Source organism: Doryrhamphus excisus, chromosome 8, assembly GCF_030265055.1.
Source record: "Doryrhamphus excisus isolate RoL2022-K1 chromosome 8, RoL_Dexc_1.0, whole genome shotgun sequence".
Classification (NCBI taxonomy): Eukaryota; Metazoa; Chordata; class Actinopteri; order Syngnathiformes; family Syngnathidae; genus Doryrhamphus; species Doryrhamphus excisus.
In genome coordinates, this window is record NC_080473.1 from 10039427 (window position 1) to 10053081 (window position 13655).

Sequence of the window (13655 nt, forward strand, 5' to 3'; positions counted from 1 at the left end):
ATCGACACCTTGATACTGTATATATTACCTCAACTGACTGAAGTATCACAGTATTAATATTTGGATTTGGGACTAAAGATCAGTTATCGGAGGTATGAATATTTCAATTTCAATCCGCACATCACTAATATGGTGGGTTTGAACACTCCACCAAGTGACCCATTTCGTCCTTGATGCATCCTTATGAACTCTTAAGAAGAAACATGCTGACGTTATTTGGCATTTTTGTGATGTAGTTTCATGTTGCTTGGCACTGAAGCCAGCCGATGACTGAGAGACATCATGGAGACTTCCTGGTTTTTTGTGAAGAACGAGCAGCTGTACGCGGACGCCAGCATGACGACGGAAATAATTGCTGCCGCATGCCCATTTAGTCAACAGTGTTGGTGTGCAGCTGTTCCCTTTAGTCTGTTCAAAGAATTTCAAAGGATGTATTTTCTATATCAAAAATACATCTTTTTAGCAAGCTTCCTTTTTAAGGATCTACAAGATGCTGGTACAAGTTGGAAAATATTAAGATTTCTGCGTAATGTGAAATGTGAATTGACTCTTCAACCCTATAGCAGTTTGTCCCTTTAAACAGCAGAGAGGAGAAAATGCCAAATAGACTGTGTCAGGTTTCCGTCTAACGGTGTACTGTTTAGTGTGCCTTTTATTCTGTGATAGGCAGAAGAGCGGGAAGCGGCAGTCAGATATTTGAGACTTACCCAAACCAAGCTATTGAAGAAATCTTTACAGCTAAATCAGGGATGGTTGCCTGAAGTAGTCATTAGCTTTGCAGTTTGCAGACAAAGAACTCAATTGAGCACAAGCTGTCTGGTCAGAAGGATAAGACGTAGTCTAATGAAAGTACACAGGAAGTAGATCCTCAGTTACAGTATGTAGTTAGTGAGATTTTAGGATCATGTATTTTTTTTTAATCATCATAGATAAGAATGTCAGGTTTGTTATTTAGAGTTAAAGCTTGAGAGTGCTTTTTTTTTTGATAATTGCATTTACGGACACGCTGTAGTCGGGCTGTCTCGGCAACAACTTGGAGATATTTCCCAGATGAGCGTCACACTTGTCATACGGGCCTGCCAAAAGCAGCCTCTACAGACATGGAAGATCTCCATCCAGCAATCAATACGGTCAGAATCATGCAAAATTTGCAATTCATTCAAAAGCAGATTTGATGTTTTGCAGGTTTCTTCTGCTGTTTATTCCTGCTCTGAGCAGGAGTGTCAGATTTTTACAATCTGTGTGAAATTTGTGGCACTCCTGCAGTCTTTCTCAGGGTCCAACACGGAATGGGACCATTGTTGGGCCCCCATAATCTTCTTTAACTCCGCCCCACCACTTCCAGCCTTTAACCCCCATTGCCCTTCTGTTGTCATCATTGACCCGTGAGAACAGAAGCAAATGCTGCTGCACCTGCACAATCTGTCAAGATACAATAAAAGCACTCAACAAGTGTGCCTTGGCAAAGATAATAATTCTTAGTTTTGATTGACATTGCTCGTGAAGCATTGGCATTCCTTTTGGCGGAGGTTTTCAGCGCTTTTCATTTGAAGCTGATTTCTCAGTCAGTAGCACACATCAGTAATTCTTTGAGTGTAATTATTCAACCATGTGTGCTTCATTGCATTAAATTGCCTTTTTCCGTCAGTGCAAATAAAAAGTGACTTGCAGTAATTGTACATCAAGGCCCAAGAGAGGCGGGCTCTTCCAATGTGGTGCATTTGTTAACAGCTAAAAAAAAACATATCTAGAGATCCACTTCAAACAAGCTATTAAAGCCCACTGAACATTTAATCATTAGCTTGGGAGGAAGAAGTCCCCCCAAAAAATGATGTCTTATGGGAAATGTGTGAGCACAATGTTGTGGAATGCTGCTCTCCCAGTGCGCCTCATCAGCTCCCACAATGCTGTGAAGTATATGTAAAGCTGTCTCTCGGGGGGGTACTTTCTTGTGCAGAAATTGACTTCTGGATGGACTTGCACACAAACACACTGTGACTTCACGGTACAGTGGAAAATGAATCCGTTCCAGGTCTCTGGTCTCTTCTGTGTTTGTTCCCCATAGAAAATAATGGTAATAGAAATAAGAAATGTTGATCTGATCCTTAAACTTTATTAGCATTCCATCATCACAAGTTTTTTTTTTTAGTAAAAAAAAGTGTAATGCAGAAATAATGCAAACTTCTGGTGTAAATTCAGAATTTTACTCAGTAATTCAGTTTGGCGTTATGAAGTAATGTTAGTGGTAAACGTGTTGAATAATGAGTACAGTGTGAATGCTGGCCATTTTAGATATTCATTCATTTTCTACCGCTTATCCTCATGAGGGTCGCAGTGGTGCTGGAGCCTATCCCAGCTGTCTTTGGGCAAAAAGCAGGCTACACCCTGGGCTGGTCACCAACCAATCACAGGGCACAGATCAATGTGACTATAGGGGTGCTATCACATGGTCTCTAATAATGGTAGAAATCCTATTTAGAAAGTCATTAACTGGTTTTCTGTGGTCTAACAATGAAAATATGGTATTTATTAACATTGAATCCTACTTCACAGAAATTCACTTATCACTGGTCACCAGCCAATCACAGGGCACATATGTATAGACAAACAACCATTCACACTCACATTCATAACTATGGAAAATTTGGAATCACCAATCAAATTATGTGTATGCTATTATATCACCATATAATTTCCATGAGATTATAGCTAGATAATGTCGCTCATTCAAAGGGGTTGGATGAAAATAAGAGCGGAGGGTCGTCCACCCAACTTGTCAATCTACCAGAATGCATCGCTCAGTGTGTGTGCTCTCACACAAACTTCCATAGCTACCCTAGCAAGCAAAAAACAGATCGAGGTGACTATAGGGGTGCTATCACATGGTCTCTAATAATGGTAGAAATCCTATTTAGAAAGTCATTAACTGGTTTTCTGTGGTCTAACAATGAAAAGATGGTATTTGTTAACATTGAATCCTACTTCGCGGAAATTCACTTATCACTGGTCACCAGCCAATCACAGGGCACATATAGACAAACAACCATTCACACTCACATTCATACCTATGGACAATTTGGAGTCGCCAATTAACCTAGCATGTTTTTTGGAATGTGGGAGGAAACAGGAGTACCCGGAGAAAACCCACGCATGCACGGGGAGAACATGCAAACTCCACACAGAGATAGCCATGGGTGGAGTCGAACTTGAGTCTCCTAGCTGTGAGGCCTGCGCGCTAACCACACTTTTAGATATGTGATGCACATTTTCTTTTAGACATGGAACATTGTGAATAAATTTGTTTGTTGCCAGGAATCTTTTGCGCTACTGTGCACACCCAACAATCTGCGCTCTACAGACATGCCTTTTTAGTTGTAGATAGTTTTTAACTGATGTCATGTTGAGAATGATTGATTAAACATCATAAAAAGCAAGCTGAGAGTTTTCTTTGGCATCCAAACAACAATATCATTACTAACTGCTTTATGTATTTTTTCGCTACTTTAAAGGCTCATTTAGTAGAACACAACATTGCATCAATTAAGCTGCCGTTTTGTGTTATTAAATCATTAGCTATATAACTACTGGCTTTAGTTTCACTTTATTGTTAATAAGGGATAGACATTTAACAGGGCAAACATTGCCTCATACAGTACCGTATGCTGAGTGGATGCTGTATCCAATGATTACAAGTCCTGACTCGGTATAAAGTAAGCATTTAATGTCCAACGTTTGCAGGCAGCCTCTAATCTCCTACTTAGGATCCAGACAGATGGACTGCCAGCGAACCTCAAGCAATCTTTTGGCTTCGTTTAATCATTAAGATCTCAGGAAGGGAAGGGCTCAGCACTGTGAATTCATTTCGGGGTGTGCATTTTCGGATGTGCTGTGCTAGCAACACTTCGTAAAAGACACCAAGTTAAGTAGTAATGTTTGGATGAATAATTAGATGGTTTTAGATTTTGTGGAATGGACCGTGGAGGACAAGACAATTATTACTGTTGGCTTCATACCTCTTTTTGTTGTTTATGTGTCAGAATAATCCAGTCTTATTTCCATTGTTGTGCAACCAATTCAAATTGCTGACTGAATCTTTTTTTTTTTTTTTTTGCAAACAGTCAAGCAATTGCACAAGTTTGACGTCATTAACTGATATAGTTAATCTTCAAACAGCTAAAATAATGCATAAGGCTGAAAAAATAACCAATTACCTAAAAATGTCATCCAATACTTCTCTACAAGAGAGGAGAAATATTATCTCAGGGAAGAACTACATTTGAAACACTTATATGCTAGGACTATGTTAAAAAGCCATAGCATTTCAGTATGTGGAATCAAACTATGGAATGGATTGAGTAAGGAACTCAAACAATGCACAACGATGAGCCAATTCAAGAAGAGTCTTGAAGCAGTCATGATGTGCTATATATATCACTATATTGACAGTTACTATGATATGGTCATGATATGGTATGATATGGAGCTGATATGGTCATATCAGCTCGTACTTCGGTACGGGACAAAAAATAAAAACATTAAAAAAAATAAATAATAAAAATTAATAAATACATAATTTAATAAAATATAATTAAATGTAATAAATTTAAGAATTTAATATAAAAATAATACACAATTTATAATTTTTTAATTTTATATTAGGAAAGCAGGAAGTGAACAAATGCAACAGTTACTGATTGTAAAAGTAGCAGATGGGAGGGGTAGGATTTAATAAGCTTTCCTTCTTCCTACTCCTTTTGGACATGTGGAACTGTGAACTGATTATGTGATGCATTCAATTGTAATCTGATGCATGTTCAAATGAAATAAAACCATTATGGTTTACACCCCACAGTCCAATCTGAGTTGAACCAGTTTAGACTAGTACATTTGCTACTAGCAGGGCTGCACCACCCAGTCAACATTGTCTGGGAAAAAAAACATTTTAGCAGTGCTGGTTCCATGATTCACCTTAAAGGCGACCTTTTTCCACTTTTCTGACCTATAAATGTAGTTAGAATGTTGTCTTGAACATCTAATTTGAAATATGATCAACTTTGAGCAACCCTGAAATATTCCACTGTGGCGATTCCCCATTCCCTCTCCTGAGTCCATTTTCTCATGCACATTGCGGCAGCTTCCAAGTCAAACTATACTTCACTACTTCACAAATGAAGACAATTTCCTTGACGTATCGAGTTCTAATCACCACAGGAATGGCTGAGGGAATTCAAGCTGTTTTTAAAAGTAGCCTGTCGCGTAATGGAGGTAAATGGAAATAGCAGGGACTTTTTCTGGGCCATAAAGCTCACAGAGGTGAGCCAGAGTGGTGTGCCGCAAGCTGTGTGGTCGACTCGTGGTAGGTTATCTGTCAGTAATTCTAAATATTATTTGAGCAGGGTTGTTCTTGCAAGCTTCCATTGAAGTGAAGATGTTGGCCAGTTGTCCTGGCACCTCAACAAAATGTGAGTTAGCGCATAAACACGGTGAATAGGCGACTAGTCGGACTGCATTTATCACTTTTTTCATGTATATACTGTATGTGTTTGAGTGTGGAACTTCTTATGTAGAGCTTATCATACTTAATCCTAGGTTTGTTTAGTGATGTTATAATCCTCACTTATTGCGGTTAACTGCTTCCGGACCCAACCATGATAAGTGAATTTCCGCAAAGTAGGATTCTTTACACATCAAGTAAAGTTATCATGTGGTTATCATGCAAGCCTCACAGGTAGGAGACCCAAGTTCAATTCCACCCTCGGCCATCCTTCCACATTCCAAAAACATGCTAGGTTAATTGTCGACTCCAAATTGTCCATAGGTATGAATGTGAGTGTGAATGGTTGAACCAAATCAATTTTTTCCCATTAAAAAATAAAAGAAAAAATCATTCAAATGTTGCAGAAATGCATATAAATACATATTAATAATGAATGAAAGGGATATGTTTTTTAATGTGACTGTTCCCAAAGACAAGCCACATGGTTAGCATGTTGACCACACAGTCAGGAGATCGGGAAGATCATGGGTTCGATTCTCCGCTTGGACATCTCTATGAGGTTTGCATGTTCTCCCCGTGCATGCGTGGGTTTTCTCCGGGTACTCCGGTTTCCTCCCACATTCCAAAAACATGCTAGGTTAATAGGCGACTCCAAATTGTGAGACCACGTGATAGCACCCCTATAGTCACCTCAATCTGTTGTTCGCTTGCTAGGGCAGCTATGGAAGTTTGTGTGAGAGCACACACTGAGCGATGCATTCTGGAAGATTGACAAGTTGGGTGGACGACCCTCCGCTCTTATTTTCATCCAACCCTTTAACTGAGCGACATTATCTAGCTATAATCTCATGGAAATTATATGGTGATATAATAGCATACACATAATTTAATTGGCGACCCTAAATTGTCCATAGGTATGAATGTGAGTGTGAATGGTTGTTTGTCTATATGTGCCCTGTGATTGGCTGGCCACCAGTCCCCGCCTCTTCCCTGAAGACAGCTGGGATAGGCTCTAGCACCCCTGCGACCCTGTGGTAGAAGTGGTAGAAAATGAATGAGTGAATGAGCATAGAAAGCCTGTTTACAACCGTCTAAATAACTTTTTTTTTTACATTAGAGTCCTCTAGACATGAAATAGCACCCCTATAGTCGCCCTATCCCACCTTGTGTTCATCCTTACAGGTTCCACTGTACTGTACAAACATATGCATGGACGTAGCCAAAGTAAGGCGTCAAAACCACTTGCTGTTTGCTTCGCTCACGCCCAGCACATACACAGCACTCCGTGTTTGACACACCACAGTTTCCTGTTTGGTATTTGGCATCACCGCCACTGGTTTGAGTCCACAAAGCTCTAAAGCCCGGTGAAAATAAAATGACTAGAGGCAAATGGAGTAAGAAGCGAAGCAAAACCTGCCATTATTGGACTGACATTAACTCTATGGAGACATTGCTCTCGGCTGTACCAGAAATCCCTTCTTGTGCGCCCATTGAACACCACATCCTTGTCCAACCACCCTCAAAACAGGTCATCTGTGTACACGGATGTCCGTTTCGCTCCATCCCGGCGGGATGTGTATATTCTTGGAAACGCTTAGTCCTGTTCCTGCTCGTGTGCATTACACCGAGTGCCACTCACAGGCCGCAGGGAGCACACGGCAATCTGCAGGAACGCTCAATCCTGTTAGCGTGGAACAGCAATGAATTAGATCCGCTCTGCATCCAGCTGCCTGCATCTGTGTAACGACACCCTTGTATGTCACATGAATACCACTGAATGGTGAGGGGAAAGCTGCTACAGCAAGTGCACAATGAACCTGGAGAGAAAAACTTTATTTACACTGCTGGGGAATAGAAAATGCTTGATTAGGCCTGTGCAGCTCGGGAATGATGTTTTGTTGAAAGTAGTCAGTGTGCAACTTGTATTTTACTGACCTCTGAAAGTGACACAGCCGCTATTTACCTTACATCTTCTTGAGGGTGCTCAAACAGTAGTTGGCCACTCCATCATCTTCAAGACACTTGTCATCCCGGAGGTGTGTTTGGGCTCGTTATCAGGTTGGAAAACCATCGTATGCCCCAGTTTCCCAAGGCAGGGAATCTTGCTGTGCTTCACAATGTCACATTACTGTCATGGGCTGTTTTTGGCTATAACTGTATATGTTGGAATTCATCTTTCTCTCAATGAACCGCAGCTCCCCAATCCCTGGCAGTCCTACCACCTCCATGCTTGACCTCAGGCAAGATTCAATTGGAAAATACATTGAAGAAAAATGTTATACATATATTTAATGGCAGATTTTTGTGTTATCATTTAAATGCGTTTTTTTTTTTCATGTGTCTCAGACTTTGTGGTGACGCCCCTTAAAATACAAAAATAAGTGAGAGGGGAATTAGCTTAATTTCAGCTGTGTTCATCACTTGAATGATTATTGTTTATGTTTCACATGGACGTTGGTGCCATGACGGACCGCAGTTGAGAGATGACCGCTACTGATACATTTGTATCTTTTATAATTAATTAATTCATTTTCTACCGCTTATCCTGACGAGGGTCGCAGAGGGTGCTGGAGCCTATCCCAGCTGTCTTCGGGCCAGAGGCGGTGTACACCCTGGAGTGGTGGCCAGCCAATCACAGTGCATATATAGACAAACAACCATTCACACTCACATTCATATACCTATGGACAATTTGGAGTTGCTGATTAGCCTAGCATGTTTTTGGAATGTGGGAGGAAACCGGAGTACCCGGAGAAAACCCACGCATGCACGGGGAGAACATGCAAATTCCACACAGAGATGGCCGAGGGTGGAATTCAACCCTGGTCTCCTAACTGTGAGGTCTGGATATAAATATATTACAATTATATTGACTTCACAATTAGGAAGTTGAAGGTTTGAAATGTTCCAGTCAAATTGGAACATGTCAGTTTAATTTTTTGACATAAAGACAAGTCCCGATATACATGCACAGACCCAAAGAAAAAACACATAGTGAAGTAACAACAATCGGGGGGGGGGGGGCACAAATACTGTTGGTGGCTTACAGGCAGGCCTATTGAGGGGCCCTGCTCTAAAGTATATCCAAGTTCCCTGATCCCGTCCTTCATGATACCCTGTAGTACAAATGCTTGCTGAAATGTATTGATGTGATTCCCTGCTTGAAAAGTCCTCCGAGGGAAAACATGTTGATACAAATGATGTACTTCCTTCTTTTGTGGTGCTCTTTGAGGGGAAAACTGGGTCACATTTCAGAGCTAAATCCCATTTTCCACATTGGGACAAACAGGGCTTTCGTAAAAAACCTCACCGAGTACACCCCCTCCCCACTTTCCATGTATACTAAGGCTATACTACAAATGGCTTTTGTGCAGCCTGTCACCTTTATCACCAACCTTCCCCCTCGCCTTCACCTCCCCGACGTGCATTCCTCTACTCTCGTTTGTGGAAGAAAGAATGTAAAGCAGGAGAGGAGGAACAGAGGCTTGGCAAGGTGGTGAGAAGACTAAAGGGGGGGGGGACCAGGCTGATGGCTATCTTGGCTTGACCGCTTTCAGGGGAGAGTAGGAACACAGCTCAGATTGATTACCGTCGTAATCTCCTCCGTTCTACTTCGTTTGACACACCGGTGCACACTAGTCAATATTTCTAGAACATATTCATGTGGAACTATCATGTCCGTTTTGACATGGAAATATAGAAGAGCACCATTAATTTATTAAAAAATCTGTTATTAAAATCAATATTGCAATACAACATTTGCTGAGTGGCTACTCACATTCATTCATTCATTCATTCATTTTCTACTGCTTTTTCCTCATGAGGGTCGCAGGGGGGCTGGAGCCTACCCGAGCTGTCTTCGGGGCAAGAGGCGGGGTACACCCTGGACTGGTGGCCAGCCAATCACAGGGCACATATAGACAAACAACCATTCACACTCACATTCATACCTATGGACAATTTGGAGTCGCCAATTAACCTAGCATGTTTTTGGAATGTGGGAGGAAACCGGAGTACCCGGAGAAAACCCACGCATGCACGGGGAGAACATGCTAACTCCACTGGAATTGAACTCGGGTCTTCTAACTGTGAGGCCTGCGTGCTAACTACTTGTCCGCTATGCAATAAGTGCATTCATTCATTCATTCATTCATTTTCTACCGCTTATCCTCACAAGGGTCGCGGGGGTGCTGGAGCCTATCCCAGCTGTCTTCAGGCGAGAGGCGGGGGAGTCGCCAATTAACCTAGCATGTTTTTGGAATGTGGGAGGAAACCGGAGTACCCGGAAAAAAAAAAAACATGCATGCACGGGGAGAACAGGCAAACTCCACACAGAGGGTGGAATTGAACCCTGGTCTCCTAGCTGTGAGGTCTGCGCGCTAACCACTTGTCCACCGTGCCACTCAGCTACTCACATATTTGATGTTAATTGAAAATAATGTGTTACAGATGCTTAAAGTGTTCTTTAAGGTCCCATAATAGTGTTTTGTTTATTTGTGTAGTCGCCTTGTTAGAGCTCCAGGTTAACCTTAAGATGTGTAGTGAAGCCTGCTTTGATACAAAGCTGTCCTGGATGTACACAGCACAGGGCAGAGTAACCTAGGGTGCCTCTTCTGTCCAAAGCGGAGATGATTTTTCTCACCTTTGGTGCTGATAAACAGTCAGAGCATGTATTTTTGCAAAATAGAGGATCTTTGAATCATAGACTAGTACATTTAAAAACAATATTTGGAGTTATACTGCTAGTTATACACACTAAACAGCCTGTCTGCTCTGAAAGCTTCTTTGTTTTGGGGTCATGCTGGTGCAACTGGTGCAAGTCGCGAGCAGCAGCTCCTTTCTGGTGTCCGTCCATTTTCTGCCTGGTTATTTATAAAAGCAAGGAAAGCCACAGAACATTCCGGGGGACCATAGACCTCAGTCATGTGTGTGCCCTTTGTGGACTGGTCAGAAACTAAACCCGTTTTTTGCAGACTGGTGATTGTCTTTTTTTTTTTTTTTCCCCCCAATATGGTGATGCTTGCAGAACACACTCTTCATTTAATTTGCTCGTCTGTTGTTTTACGACTGTTTGTGGTCTTCCATGACTCACATTAACGGGACGGATTCCTTCTTTAGTAATGCATTCCTCTTTTCAATGCATTCCTCATTTTAAGGCTATTGCCTGCTTTGGAAAGTGCAGATCTGGGGAAATATTAATGATATAGTGCTTTTTTTTCTTTTGCTTTTGTTTCTTCATAAGAACACCATATGTACTTTATCTCAAAAGTACACACAAGGCTAAAAGTATTTCTCAGGACCAAAAAAAGTTATGCAGAAAGTACAAAATAAAAACTCTACTTTTAACTGTCAGATAAATTCCAATCAGTTTCTAACACTACACTCTTAATTTTTTTTTTTATCTTCATAGTAATTCACCGTCTGCATATGCTTGGATTTTGGCATTGAGATTAATGCACGATTCAATAAAGACTATATGGAAATGCAAAAAATATATATACCCCAGAAAATGTGTGTGTGCCTGCATTGCTTGAACTTTGACTCATCAATCCATCCCCGCCAATCAACCCTCCACCAATGTGATACGACCCTGAAAATTGGACACTTATGCATATGTGTGTCAACAGTAGCCACGTTTACATGGACCTAAATATTCCAATTCCATTCGGGTTATTTGCCCAAACGGAAAGAATGTAACCTTTGTATATACATCATTCCGAAAGAAAAGTGCCAATCCGAATAAATATATAATCGGATTCACAGGGGTGGAATATTCCTTTCCCCAATCCGATTGAGGTATCTTGTACCCGCTCAATCGGAAAGTTGTCAGACTGCGTTTTTCTTTGTGGTGTTTTTCTTCTTCTGTTGTTTATTGGCGGTTGTAAAAAAAAAAAAAATATATATATATATATATATATATCAATGCACAGTTTTCATTAATACACCTGAAATGAATTTAAGAGGGGTTGATAAGTGGAGCATGTTCTGCTTTCGAGGTGTCCCAAGAACATTTTTTATTGTCCAAAATAAATTCAATTTTGGTCTGGTTGTTGACTTTTCTGTCAATTTATCGCAACAATATAATCAGTATATTCAATGTACACACATTTTTATGTATTGTAAATAATAAAGTAGGGCAAACCTCCCTCGTTTGGTTACATTGGTTGTTTGCTATCATAGCAGATGCTTAAGGAACATGACTGAAATTCCGACCCTCAACCTCCTATAGTGTGGCCTGTGGCCTGGGAGTGATTCCTAATGAAGCTTAACAGAGTAGAATGATGCCAAACAGACTTCACACATCTTAAAAGTGTAAACTGTTTATTCTCACCTGGCCGAGCGCTTAATAGTACAAGACTTGTCTGTCCCGTCGTAACCAAAAATGGCTAACTGTTCATTTGCTATTTTAGCTCAGTCTTGGGATCTTTTTCTTTTATACTTCTGGGTGTTGTGCAAGGAAGCACTTTTACAATCAACTTTATGTCCCCTTTTACTGCTGCTCTGAAACTGAACGTCTCAATTGAATGTTCCATCGTCTTTGGCGTTTTCTCTTTATAACCAACTAGGAAAGTGAAAGGTTTTTGATAACTGTTTTCTAAGGTTACGCAAACACTACGCAAGCCAAAATCTGGATGTACAGTCGTCCATCGTCACATTGCACATTGCAATTTTACGGTTTCACTCGTCATCATTTTTCCAAAATTAAAGCCATCAATCAATGTGCTAGATTTCTGGCTGCTACCATCATATTTGGAGTCTATCTGTCCTTTTTATAGTGCTAACCCTGTCTATTGCCCCCCCCCCCCCCCGCGCCCTAGGAATATCAAGAAACTGTCAAGCACACGCTTCGGCGAAATGTCTTTCTTCTGATTTCACTAGCACTTTTGCAAATGCAGCCGCCGACTATCATAACAAACTATTTTACATTTATTGTAGCCGTTTATTTCAATATTAAAGTGACAATGGAACCATGCCCCCACCTCCCTAGCGTACCAATGGTACGGTCTCAATAGCCACGTTTACAACCATTGTGAGTTTTTACTCTTTACAAATGACTTTTCCGAAAACAATGGTATACATGGAAAGGAATATTCCAATCTCTTGTCTACATGTGACGCTATAATCAACCAGAATAGTCAATGGGGCATACGCAGTAAAACGTAAACATCAACATCACGTGATTCCCTGAGTTTTTCTTTGGAATTTTCTTTTGGAATTTTTCTTTCTTGGAATTTAGTTTGGATCGAAAACAAACTTTCCGCAGCAGTACAGTGCCGATTGCTCACCTCCATTTTTAAAACTGAAGAACATCTCGAGCTGCGTGTTACTTCATATCTGAGCATGCGCTGAAAGAACGCAAACGGGATAAATTTAAATAAATAAAATAAAATTCAATATTGCTAATATTTTATAATTAAACTCGGTACTTGTTTTATATAGATATATATTTTATAGAAAAACTGAACTTTTGAATAAAGTATAGAAGGGTTTAGATTCTGTTCCACACCGAAAGCTGCTTGCCAACCGCCAATAAACAACAGAAGAAGAAGAACGCACCCTGACAACTTTCTGTTTGAGCGGATACAAGATACCTCAATCGGATTGGGGAAAGGAATATTCCACCCCTGTGAATCCGATTATATATTCATTCGGATTGGCACTTTTCTTTCGGAATGAGATGTATACGAAGGTAAAATTCTTTCAGTTTCAGCAAATAAACCGAATGCAATTGGAATATTTGGGTCCATGTATACGTGGCTATTATCTTAAATCATTCATACAAGAGAAGATGAGCGGGGGTGTTGTTCCAGATGTACGATTTGTCTCTAAAAATGCACTGGGATCATCTCTAGCGGCAACCAAACAGATGTGACATTTTAATGAGGGTTGACAAGGAAAGGAAACCACGTTAACGGACACGGTGTAAAGTCTTTCTGTCACTAAGTCACACACAAACATACTTTCCCTCAGGAAATGAAAACCATCGTTCAGGTGTCAACCCTCCATTGTGCCTTCCAGCCTTTAGCGTAATGCAACTAGATATTTATTACATGAAGAGTTGACGGACATGTGAGAAGACGGGACTATAAATAGCAGGACTGGATGAACATGCTACTCCTGAAAGAGATCTGTGTTTGTTTTATGAGAAAGAGTACTG

General features: G+C 40.7%; 2 protein-coding genes across 2 annotated transcripts in view; one reads left to right on the plus strand and one right to left on the minus strand.

Annotated features, from left to right (window-relative positions):
- Nucleotides 1-13655, plus strand: part of nxn (nucleoredoxin) — a 50134-nt gene that overhangs the window by 12450 nt on the left and 24029 nt on the right. The gene's annotated exons all lie outside the window — the stretch shown is intronic.
- Nucleotides 8090-13655, minus strand: part of mrm3a (mitochondrial rRNA methyltransferase 3a) — a 34941-nt gene continuing 29375 nt past the window's right edge. Inside the window, exon 5 of the transcript XR_009131481.1 lies at nucleotides 8090-8178. The gene's annotated coding sequence lies outside the window, so the exon portion shown is untranslated. The remainder of the gene's footprint in view (nucleotides 8179-13655) is intronic.